This window comes from Hemicordylus capensis, chromosome 5, assembly GCF_027244095.1.
Source record: "Hemicordylus capensis ecotype Gifberg chromosome 5, rHemCap1.1.pri, whole genome shotgun sequence".
NCBI lineage: Eukaryota > Metazoa > Chordata > Lepidosauria > Squamata > Cordylidae > Hemicordylus > Hemicordylus capensis.
Window position 1 is genome coordinate 173,375,337 of NC_069661.1, and position 13,754 is coordinate 173,389,090.

Genomic DNA, 13,754 nt, shown 5'->3' on the forward strand with positions numbered 1-13,754 from the left:
CAGTTCTGTCTCATCTCCCTTTTTGCTTCAAAATGTCTAGTACAATTTAACATGTGTCATTCCGTCATGCTGCTGTGTCAGGACATAAATTTCCCAATCTGCATTCTACATCACCGGTTGCTACTGGTGGCAATGGGGCAACTCCACAGCATATTGTGGAGGGGAAAACCATCATGAGCAGCAGTGTGCTGGAGGAGCAAGATAGACATGTTTCAGACAGATAGATAGATAGATAGATAGATAGATAGATAGATAGATAGATAGATAGATAGACTTGTACCAGAGCTGCAGTTTTTTTCACCAGCCTGTTTTAATTTATTATTTATTAAATTTCTATGCGGTCTAATCCAGAGGCTCTATTTCTTGTCATGTTTAGTTATGCCTTTAGTTTAGTTATGCCTTTAGTTTAGTTTCTTGTCATGTTTAGTTAAAGAAGATTGCCTGAACCTGAAACCAGTGTACCAGACCATACATTTTCTTCACCATGTACCAATCACAATGTGATTTCCATGAATGACAATGTTCTGCATTGCATAGCTATTGTATTTCGTCCATATGGAGCCTTTTAGTTAATGTGATGAGCAAAGCAATAACACTTGCATCAAAAGCTAAAGTTCACAGTGAATAAAAGTTGGAAACTTTGTCTCGGCAACCATGAATATGCAATCATTCATAATTCTTCCTACGGTATACAATATTAATCTATATGTACCTAGAAAATCTGGCTACTTCCCAGACTTCAAAGTCACTTGCATTTGCTACAAGCCCTAGAAAGTGCTTCAGGATTCATTATGACATGTGGAATATATAACCAATAAGGCATGACAGGGAGTGTGGTTATCATAAGATAATCACACCCCTGGGTCATTACAAAGCAAGAGGTGCAGTCGAGTACCTCTCATTCCCCCTGGGGGGTGATTATATCATGATAGGCACACTTCGCACAGTTACCTTATTGCTTTTATAAAAGTCTTTGTTGGGAAGAAAAACTGTATTTTCTTCCTTAAAGATGATAAAGTTGGCAGTTTACAATGTTGAACAGGAGTTTCAGCTAAGCTTGGTGGTTTATATGTATTAATCTATTTCATTCAAATGTACATCTGCCAAAGCCAATCAGAATTCATCAATCCAAGAAGATTTCCATTATTCAGCATCTGTTCAGATGATATATCCTTGAAAAAGTATGGATATACCAGAAATACCACTATCCATTGCCTGAGGTTGAATCTGTATTTCTATCAAAGAAAACGAATGTCTAAATTCAATCCAAATTCCGGTCAGCTCAGTATATCTGAAATAAAAAGAAAATGAGAAAAGGCCTAAATGCTAGTTAGATTCCCATGATCAATTTATCTGTTTTAAATAATTGTATTGCAAGCATAATGTGTATTAGATTAATTTGAAGAAACTCTAACATATATCAAGAAAAAGTTATTATGTTAGCCAAGAAAATTCTGCTTCTATAGGTTCAGGACAACAGTTCAGTTTCAGGCCTTCAATAAGATATGAACTGTCACTGCAACTGTAAGGATATTTATTTATTATTTATTTATTTGTTCATCACGTTTTATACCACCAAATCACAAAGACCCAAGGGGGTTTAAAACAAAAACCAACCATTATAAAAACTGTTAAAATAATTCAAAACCATTTAAAACCATCCAAAACAAATTAAAACCATCTAAAACAATGCAAACAAGTTAAACCCATCTAAAACGAAACAAAACCCTGATTAGAGAGATAGGCTTTTAGTATAATGCATGGTCTAGAAAGGAAATGGGCATCTGTCTTGTATAATGCCATATGTTTCAAGTAAAGATTTGCAGTTAAAATTCCAGTTTATTGTTCATCCAAAGCTTTACACTATGCTTGCACATGACAATGTTCCGGTTATGATGTTTACGATTAAGCTTCATGAGCTTACACTGCATTGATTACATTATCTGCTCTCATATCTACTGTGCACTTTTTTGCTTTGTGTCCTGCATGCACTGAAGAATCCCTTGAGATATTTGGTTGGGGTTGCAACATTTTGGCTGACATGGTCTGCAAGGCCTACAAAGACAGTAGGGCTGTGGCATCCCATCACTGGAAGCATTGGCTGGTAGAACAGGGTTAGAACAGGGGTAGGCAACCAGCTGTTGTTGAACTACAAATCCAATCACCCCCAGCCACAATTGATTTATCCATGGCTGGGGATGATGGGAGTTGTAGTTCAACAGCAGCTGGACAGCCAAGGTTGCCTACCCCTGCACTGGAAGCATTGCCGTATTTCTTCCCGTTGTAGTGCAGGCCTTCTAGCATTACCTTCTGATCTCTCCAGGAGTGCTGCAAGCCCTACCAACTCTTGTCAGCTATTATTTTTCTGAACTGATCAGTTAAAAAAACCTCTCACAAAGATTACAGTATTACACACCTGGACTCTCGATATGAAATTGCAACAATGTGGCAAACAAGGAAGAAGCTGTAAAAAATATGCAAAGCAAGGTAAGATATCAGACACACGGCTGCAATTGGCTCCATCTATGTAGGGACATTGTGACACCTGACTCTTGCATGCAAATCCAAAACTCCAGCATACATATGCAGCATCTCCCACTTGCAGAGATAAAAGGCAGTTTCATGCCCACAAAGAGATACATGCAAGGGGCAGCGCCTGCCCTTAAATTGGTTTAAACAAAGTTGTGCAGCCTCCCACAAATATTGGATGACAACGCACCATTCCATGATTACTGGCCACAATGGCTGGGGATGATGGGAGCTGATAGTTGCTCATTTTTCCTGAAGAAGGTGAAGGATATAGATCTACAATTTAAAAGTGCTTTTGACTTGGAGAATGCCATTGTGGTGGTGGAGGAAGAAGTTATACAAGGGTTATCTTAAAAGCCACTGAGGAAGATCAGGAGGATCGAAACGCATTTGGCTGGCATAAAAGAATTCCCTTGATGACATATTCTTCAGAAGAATTTCAACAATAACTTTTGGCAAGCTCCCATATGCACAAGTGAAGTGCACTCATTTACTTACATGTAGCAATGGCTGGCATAAATTACCTTAATGATATACTCTCCAGAAGAAGTTCAACAACAACCACATTGACTTTTGGCAAGCTCAAATATGTACAATTGAAGTGTGTTTGTTTATCTATATGTTATAGTAATGATAGTATCATTATTTTATTTGATTAGCATTTTTTTATTGTGAACTTTTACATTTGTGATTTACACAGTGAAAATAAAATTGTGGTTTCTATGTTTATAATAGATTAGGAGTTACAGAATAGTATATGTGTTGGGTGGGTTGTTTTTTCTAGTTCTGTTGGTCCTTTTACCCACTACAAATTCCTTGTTGTTTTGTTCAAAATAAATTGGAGCATGTGCTTGCACATGTTTGTTCATGTTGGGACCCACAAAAAGATGGGAACGAATGCAAACATTGCACACGATATATCCAGGATGCTGAGTTAGGCCAAGAACAGCTGCACCTTAAGGGGTTATAAAATAGTTCTTCTGACCCTTTAAGTGGACTATTTTGATGATTACATTACACCGCCATACTAAAATAGAGAATGGCGCATTAGCAGGCAGGTAATTATAAACCGTTAATAATGGCTTCATTTAATAAATCCGTTGAAAGCATGATAAGAGTTGGCAATTTTAGAGAGACACCCCCCGCCCAGCAAAATAAGACAGTTTAGGTTTCTCTTTTTACAGGGATTTACAGTACTCATCAACTTGTATAGTTCACATTAGCATCCACTGACATTGCTTTGTCTGTATATATTTCTAGCTGTCAACAGAATGTCCTGAGGCAATCACGTCCTGATTCTATAGCTATCTTCCATTCTTTTATAATACACAAGGGTCTAATTTTCCATCAGCAAAGCATGAAATCATGTAAGAATGCCACATAACCAGCATGTGCAAACAAGTAGCACTTTTCTCTACACATAAAAATGCTTCATAAAATAACAAATAAATTAAATCTTCTTGTTCAAATAAAGTACAAGAAGATCAAGGCCCTTTGCAGAAATTAGAGTACTTCGTGAAGTGGCAATGTCACACAATTCTTGCAAACACTTTATTTAGTGTAATTATTATGTTCAACAACATGTTTTCTTCTGGGTTTATAGAGGAGGCTGCTTTTTTCTAACTGAGCAATATGGTTGCAAACAATTCCACCTAGTAGGAATATCTCCTGGCGAAACCTCACTGAGATAAACAGAAGTTACACAGAAGCAATGATGTGTTTTTGAACCCATATTCATTTATTTCTTCTGTGCTACTGCACAAGACACTTCACCGAGCAACAGCCTGTTACTGCAGATTAAAAACCTGTGTTTGGCCCAATATGCACATGAAGCTACTATGCATGTTGGCTGAACCATTATTCACCCCAGTAGTAGGGACTGCTCCTCAGATGAAAAAAGTTGCCACACAGGAGATCAGATTGGACTCCCGCACGCAACCATAGCAAATTGCTGGTGGCTGCAAGAAGCTACAGAACACCCGCTCTTCTTGGTAGCAAAGTTTTGCTCTTGTCAGGGGGCCTTCCATCAAGATACTTAACCATTCTCAGCTCTGTAGATAATGTAGCTTGACCTGAATGGCCAATTGGTGACCTTCAGGCAAAATAACCTTTTTCTGCTCCCCAGAGGCCCCACCAAATGTTGAGCAAGGTCAGGTGATCCAGCAATTTTACTCCAGCAGAAAACAATCATTTTTGGTTTTGTGTAATTCCCTATGTCAAAGAGTGAAATTACACATTACATAGGAACATAGGAAGCTGCCATATACTGAGTCAGACCATTGGTCTATCTAGCTCAGTATTGTCTTCACAGACTGGCAGTGGCTTCTCCAAGGTTGCAGGCAGGAATCTCTCTCAGCCCTATCTTGGAGATGCCAGGGAGTTGGAACCTAGATATTCTTCCCAGAGCAGCACTATCCCCTAAGGGGAATATTTTACAGTGCTCACACATCAAGTCTCCCATTCATATGCAACCAGGGTAGACCCTGCTTAGCTAAGGGGACAAGTCATGCTTACTACCACAAGACCAGCTCTCCTCTCCTTGTGATGAGCATGTTGTCCCGCTACACTTCCCTGTCCCCTTTACCAGCCTGGCTCGGCTTATGGGTCCGGCCTCAGAGCAGGGACGGGGAGGGGGTTGAGCCCTGTGCCTCCTCTGTCCCAGGCTGCTTGCTTCTTGTGTCTACCTCTCTCCGGGGGCCCCTGACACTCTCCACCAGCCAGCCTCTTATCCCCGGCCGGCTCCTTATATGCCTCTCACAGGCTATTATTTATTTATTTATTTATTCAATTTCTATACCGCCCTTGCAAAAATGGCTCAGGGTGGTTTACACAGATAAATAATAAATAAATAAGATGGATCCCTGTCCCCAAAGGGCTCACAATCTAAAAAGAAACATCAGATACACACCAGCAACAGTCGCTGGAGGTACAGTGCTGAGGGTAGATAAGGTCAGTTACTCTCCCCCTGCTATGCATCACCTGCCCCCAATTACAGGGCCAACACCCCTTTTTATTACCTATAATTGATTACCCCTTACAGCTGTTGCCAATGCCTCTCTCCCTTCTCCCTCCTCCTGCTCAGACCCTGCTCCCTTCGGGAGGCATGCTGCTGGTGTGAACGCCTCTCCATCGCATGCCTCTCCGTTGGCCTTTTCAGGGCTCTGGTCCCCCACTAGAGCTAAGTCCCTGCCCATTGGCAGTCTTTCCTCTGCTTCTCCCTGGCTGCCACCCCTCCCTGTCACCTTGGGCCCCCTCACCACCCAAGGAGGTAAGGACAGCTGGCCTCACGGGAAACGCGTGTTTCTGCAACAAAAAGAAACATCTCCCCCACAGCCTGTAGTCAAAGGACTCCATCAAAATGTCTCTTTTTCTGCCCCTCCTCTACATCATTGGGACAAGGAAATTCATAACATGTTGATGTCAGTACATTGTAGGTTTCATTATATGTTATTGGGTGAGGAGGATAGAAATGGGACACTGTTTTTGATAGTTGGACCCTGAGTGCATGCACCCTGCGACTGTGGTACGTTTACTGCTGGATGGCACCAACTTTATTATGAATCCTGACCATATGAACGTATTATACTGAGTCAGACCATTGGCATTATCTGCATTGACTAGAAGTGGCTTCTCAGAGTTCTTTCCCAGCCCTACCTGGAGATGTTAGGGGTTGAATCTGAAACTGTCTGCATGAGGATGTGCTCTACCACTGCGTTACAGCCCACTCCACATGGAGAAGAACTGTGTGCAAGTCAGTTGCAAGCTAAAACTTGCAACTGACTTGCAAGTTGTTCAAAGAAAGTACAAGAAAACTCAAGGACCTTTGCAGAAATCAGAGTACTTCATGAAGTGGCCCACTATCTGGTGAAGAGAATTGACCTGAGCAAACAGAAGTTGACTATCTCAGATCTGAGTATTTAAAATATATTGCAAGATGTAGTATATTGCCCTGAGTCCATAAGTTGGGTGAGGGAGGGGGTAGAGCCAGTTGCAGTCCAAGGTATCTGCATGCATGAGGTGAGATTCCTAACTGTTACCTCACCTTGTCCCTCCCCCCTGGGGCCAGTCTGAACCCCTACAGGCTTTAAGAGACTGCAGGCCACAGAGAGAATACTGCTTGAGGTTAGCCTGTTCCAGGGTTTCTTAACCTTGGGCCCCCAGATGTTGCTGGACTACAACTCCCATCATCCTCAGCCACAAAGGCTATGTCTAGGGATGATGGGAGTTGTAGTCCAACAACATCTGGGGGCCCAAGGTTAAGAAACACTGGCCTGTTCTCTTTGCCCTGTACTTCCCCTGAAAGCCTGCTGCAGGGACTCCTGATATGTTTCTACTTCAGTCCCCCTCCACCTTTCCCATCTAACTTTCCCCCAATGTTTCTCTTTTTCCTAGCACACGCAGAATGTTCTGGGGAGCAATTTCTCCTTCTCCCCTAACTACTCCCTTCTTGTCCTTCCTCACTTCCAGTGCTTCTATTCTCTCTGGCATGCAGAACACATCAGAGAGCAGTTTCTCTTCCTGCCTCCAACCTTTCCATTCTCTTTCCCCAAGAGCCCAAGGCTCTAATGTTAATTTGCCACACCATCTCCCTTCTGATCACCCTATACCCTTTATAAAAGCCTCTGCAGGGATTCTCAATTTGGTCCCTTTTCCTTTACTTCTTCCCCTGACAGCTCCCAACCACAACTTTTGTTTGTTTGTTTGTTTGTTTACATATTTGTTTGCCACATTATCTACCACCCTATATAAAATCTCAGGGCAGTTTACAATCAAATCAAACAAAAACCTAAATCGCATATAAACAGATTAAAGTTACCATAAATAAAACTTTAAAAAAACAACAAAAAAATACCACTAATGGCCTGATAAAATCAGGTGTGTTTTCAAGACATTTAAAAACAATCAGGGACGGGGAGATTCTGATTTAGTTTGGGAGTGCGTCCCAGAGCCTTGGGGCAACCCTGGAGAAGGCCCAGTTTTGGGTCACCACCAAATGAGTCAATGGCAACCGCCACTGGACCTTCCTCGATGATCTTACTAGGGCTGCGGGGTTCATGATGAGGAAGGTGCTCTCTTAAATACCCTGGGCCCAAGCCATTCAGGGCTTTATCGGTAATAACTAAAACTTTGTATTTTTGCCCAGAAACTAATTGGCAGCCAGTGTAGTTTCTTTTAAAATAGGATTAATGTGGTCTCTATGGGTAGCCCTGGAGACCAACCTGGCTGCCATATTCTGCGCCATTTGCGGTCTCTGAACTATGTACAAAGGCAGCCCAACGTAGACAATATTGCAGTAGTTGAGCCAGGATCAGTATATGCGCCACTGTTTTAAGGTCATTTGTCTTGAGAAATGGACGAAGCTGGAGTATCAGCCGAAAGTGATAAAAAGCACTCCTGGCCACTGCTTCAACCTGAGATATCAGGGAGAGGTTTGAGTCCAGAAGTACTCCCAAGCTACGTACCTGATCTTTCAGGGGGAGTGTAACCCCATCTAGAATTGGCAGATCTAAACCACTTCCTAAGTTCCAACCTCCCACAAGTGCCTCCATCTTATTTGGATTCAACTTCAGTTTGTTCTTCCTCATCCAGCCATTACCAATTCTAACAAGCATTTGGAGAGGTTAAGCCATTTCCTGACAAAGTTGATATGGAGAAATAGATCTGGGTATCATCAGCATATTGGTAGCACCTTGCACCAAATCTCCTGATCATCTCTCCCAGCAGTTTCATGTAGAAGTTAAAAAGCATTGGAGATAACTTGGACTTCACACAATAGCTCTTGCTTTGAAGACCAACAATCTCCAAATGACACCATCTAGAATCTGCTCAAGAGGTAGGATTATTTTCTCCACCCTGCATCTCCTTACCTCAAGGCTTTTTAAACTTGGTTCCCCAGATATTTTGGACTACAGCTCCCTCATCCCTGAAGCTGAAGGCCATTATGGCTGGGAATTATTGGAATTGTAGTCCAACAACATCTGGGGGCCCAAGTTGAAGAACCTTTGCCTTACATGATGACAGGGCTGCCACTTAAGCCGTCTGGATGCTCCTGCTAATTTCCCACTCTCTGACTTTTAATGAGGCAAGGGGTAGGAAACAAATCAAATCATCTTTATTATGATCAAAGACCAATCAGTCTTGAGATAGGAATATGGTACAATCAGATTTATTCAAAGATTATTGGTGTACAGGAGATGAAAAATAGTTGGTTGGTTGGTTGGTTGGTTGGTTGATTGATTGATTGATTGATTGGTTAAGTGCTATCAAGTTGGCATCTTGGTGACCACATAGATAGATTCTCTCCAGGATGATCTGTCTTCAACGTGGCCTTTAAGGTGTCTTAGTGGTGGGTTCATTGCTGTCATAATCAAGTCCATCCACCATGCTGCTGGTTGACCTCTTCTCTTTCCTTCAACTTTCCCCAGTAAAATGGACTTCTCAAGGGAGGTGGGTTTTTTGCATAATGTGTTCAAAGTATGATAGTTTGAGCCTGGTCATTTGTGCCTCGAGTGAAAATTCTGGATGGATTTTTTCTATGATCCATTTGTTTGCTTTCCTGGCTGTCCATGGTATCCTCAGAAGTCTTCTCCAGCACCAAATTTCAAAAGTGTCAATACTTTTTCTATCTTGCTTCTTCCAAGTCCAACTTTCGCATCCATAGTGTGTCATTGGAAAAACCATTGTCCAAACAATTCTAATCTTTGTAGGTATAGCCACGTCACGGCAACTAAATATCCTTTCCAAGGTTTTCATTGAAGCCCTACCAAATGCTAGTCTGCGGCATATTTCTTGACTTCTGGATCCTTTATTCTTGATGGTCAATCCTAAAAGGCAAAAGCTATCCACCACTTCAATGTCTTCATTATCAGTTCTGAAGCTGGTTGCTGTACCAGTTGTCATTAGTTGTCTCCTTTACATTTAGTCATAGTCCCATTTTTTAATTGTGCTCCTTGACTTTCATTACTAGAGTTTGCAGATCTTCTGCATTCTCAGGGTGGTGTCAGCATAGCACAGGTTATTGATGTTTCTTCCGCCAACTATAAAACCATGCTCATCTTCTTCCAATCCAGCTTCTCTCAGCATATGTTCAGCATATAAACTGAATAAATAAGGAGAAAGTATGCAGCTTTGTATTACTCCTTTGCCAATTTGGAACCAGTCTGTTTCACCATGTTCCGTCTGGACTGTGACTTCCTGTCCTGTGTATAGGTTTCTCATGAGAACAATGAGATATTCTGGGATGCCAATTTTCCTAAGGATATTCCACAACTTGTTATGGTCAATGCAATCGAAGGCTTTTCTGTAGTCAATAAAGCGCATATTGACTTCTTTTTGGTATTCTTTGGCTTTCTCAATTATCCAGCATGCATCAGCAATTATGTCTCTTGTTCCTCGGCCTTTACTGAAACCAGCTTGAACATCCAGCATTTCCCTTTCCACATAGGGCTCTAATCTGTGTTGGATGATCCTAAGCATTATTTTGCTAGCATGTGAAATTAATGATATTGTGCAATAGTTTGCACTATCTGTTAAGTCTCCTATCTTTGGTATGGGTATGTGGACTGACTTCTTCCAATCTGTTGGCCACTGTGTCATTCTCCAAATTTGCTGGCATAGTTTGGTTAGAGCCTTGACTGGTTCTTCTTCTGTTGCCTGCCATATTTCTGTATCTTTTCAATCAATTTCTGTAGCCTTCCAACTCGATAATGACTGGAGTGCTGATCTAACTTCATCTTCCCCGTACTAGAGGTTCTTGCAAGTAGGGAATAACCTCTAGAGTAACTAGCTGGGCCAGGCACAAAGCATCTGCACCTCTAGTTTCTCCCGCCCTGATGCTGATTTCTTTTCCAGCCCGCCTGCTGCCATTTTCTTGCCCACCTGCTACCAATGTTTTCTTCCCCTGCCTTCTGCCACCATTTTCTACCCCATCTGCCCTGCTGCTATTTTGTTCCCCCACCCACCTCCATTTTGTTTCCTGCCTTGCCTCCAGCGGCGGCACTTTCCTCTTCCCCTGCCAGCAGTTTGCTTGAGAACTCTTGCAAGAGTTGCCACACATGAGATTAGCGACGGTACACCTTAGAGAAATAGATAGATAGATAGATAGATAGATAGATAGATAGATAGATAGATAGATACCTTCTTCCAAATCCACTGATGTGTCTGTCACATTTGCAGGATGGGGAACACTGGAGTCCTTCTTCCCAGGGATTAAGCAGAAAGACAGGGTAGAGGAGTGGCAAGCATGCCACTAACAAGCCAAGGAACCAGGAAAGCGGCTGGTTTCAGGAAAAATCCAAGGGAGGTTGGTTCTCTAAGAGAGGCAAGCATTGTGTGTGGTTTGGTTCAAGAGTTAGGCCCAAACCAGGAGCTGGAAGTGGGGCTGGAGTAATGGCTGTGGTAGATGGAATAGCCAAAGCCAAAGCACATGCAGATGGTGGTTTCAAAGAAGGAGCACACCATTTTTTGGGATCTGAGGTAGATATAGGCAAAAGCATGCCATCAGGCCAAACATGGATCACACCTCCTGGCTGTGGGGGATGACATCCATGGTTAACAAAAGAATACATGCTTTATGATTCAATCATGGGTGTATGCAATCTTGAGGAACTGGAATAGTTTGAAAAACCTGGATGGGATAGGGTGAATAGATGGGCTCAAAATGTATATTTTGGGACAGGAAGACCTTCCAGGTGGGAACCGTCAGATCAGAATTCTTTTTATACTAACAATCCTCTTCCTCTGGTCTGCACGAGACCATTAATGCTGTGATAGTGAGGTGGGAATGAAATAGCCTTATCTGAGTTCCAGTTGAGGTGACTCATTCCAGTTGAGGTGACTGAAGACTAATCCTTTGTAATAATAATAATAATAATAATAATAATAATAATAATAATATGAGTTTTATTATTCGCTTGAGAAATAGTTCTTCTCCTTAACTTGCATCTGCTCAGCCAACACCCTTCTCTGTGTCTGTGAATAGAGGGGGGCATGGGGGAATCAGCTTGCAGTTGCATGTCATACTTGACCTGCCCCACGCGGCTTGTACTAACTTGAGAGTTTGCCAAATATGGGCATGTGGAGGGCTCATGATCCTTTAGCCAAGATGGAGCCTGCAAGCCTGCAGTTCCAAATAATATAGAGGGGTTCTTCTTGTAGTTCCTGAATAGGCTGTTCTTACAAGTAACAGTGGTAGCCTGAAGGGGCTGAGTGATGGCAGGAGACCCAATGACATGGTGGTGCCAATGGCCGCAACGAGGTGCCAGGAGAACCATCTGGGAGTGGCTTTTTGCGGAGTGGTGCCTGTGTTATCACTTCGCAAAGAGCCTCTCTGGTGGCTCTTTACCAAGTGGGAGGGGGTGGGGGCATCTTGACTCCCCACTGGTACACCAATAATCTGCTGCTAGAAGTGGCCATCTCATCTAACCTCATGGAGGAATTGCCCCAGGTAAATTTCAGTGGCAAAGTCCGTGTTCTCCTTATACAAGGCTCCTGGTTCCATCCCTGGTATCTCCAGGTGGGACTGAGAAAAATTCCTGTCTGAAACTCTGAAGCATCACTGTCATTCAGTGTAGACAATGTTGACCCAGAAGGACTAATGGTATGACTCAGTAAAAGGCAGCTTCCTATGAAAAGGGATTTTAAATAAAATGATTCCCTCTCTTGCAATTTATCATTTAATATTGCTATTTTATGCACTATAGAAACATGTGCTTTTTAATTTTATATCCGCATATTATTATACTTACTTTGTATATATTTGTGTGTATGTGTTACTCTTCTTGCTATTGAAGAAATAACTAACTCAGACATTTATTAAGAAGCAAAAATAAGCAGGACTGCAGCGCATAGCTATACTCAATATCTGATAACTCATAACACATTAATAAAGTACTTGAATTTGCCAGGCTAAATTCTTCTGCAAGGCAAGGCTTCTTTCCAGTGGGAATGGGTTTTGTCTTGCAGAGCACAAAACCATATTACCTTTAAGAAACTTGATGTACTCTCTCCTTTAATTTTTATTATTCCGACCATACAATCTTTGAAGTACAATACTGGAAAAGATATTAATTGCTAAAGTTTAGTCAAATCCAACCTCTCTCCTATTGGCAACAAAGCAATGGCCACCATACCCTAATAACTGCCAACACAGAAACCAGATTCAGACATTATGTTGTATGCGTGTACAGGACTCACACATGTGTTTGTGTGAATGACTGTACCTTTGTTCATTTAAAAAGTGAACCTGGATACAGGCCCTTCCAATGCATGGTACAGATAGGAAGTGTACTTCTGTACCTGTGTCTTTGTGTATTTGGGCACACAACATCCATGTTTAGTGCTGTTTTCCACAATTGCTGAAACTTGCCATCTTCAGCATATTTAAGACTACAGTAAGTCAAAAGAGCCAAGAAGGCAACATCAGTGGTGGAATTGTGACTATGAAAATGGGAGAAATTTTGACAGAATCTTTTGGTGTCTGACACCAGTCTTTTGGTGCCTAGTCCCATCAGACTAACCCAGATGGTTCTCCACACAAGCAAAACAGTTCTTCCTTTAAGAACAGAAATCAGAGATTCTCAAGATACTTAATATCACATTTTGAGTTGTCTGTAGTAGGAATGGAATGGAACAGCTGCAGCCAAGGAATTGGCTGGTTAATCCAAATCCAGCTGTGAAAATCAGTTTCTCTTCCCAGCTTCTTTACCATTATTGTCATCTTTGCCATCTTTATATGCTCAGTTGCCAGGCCACAATCCAACAATGACAGTAGAGCGTACAACTGGCAAATTTGCCTTGCAGACCGCAGACCTATATGTACCTTCAAGAAATGTGAATATTTCAAGCTATCCCTTCACTCAGTGTCAAAGATTTCATCACTAAAAGTGCAATACAAAACATATTTAGTACCACACTCATTTTGGCTTAACTGTACTGGCCACAATTCTCCCTACACAGCATACATTTCTACAAGGTTGAAACACAACATCCATACAGTGAAAGTTTTATTTAGCATGTGTGTAAGATCTTGTGTAGTATTTTAACAAGAATAACTCCACGCAGACACAGAGCTCTGAAAAAAGCATTCTCATTGAGCCACACACACACTAAGTAAAGATAGTAAATACAACAGCACAGCCGTTTCAACATATTCCAGCAGAGTGAAACCTAACTGCTGATTCACTGAACAGTTCAATGCAGTTCTTATATATAGGAACATAGGAGCT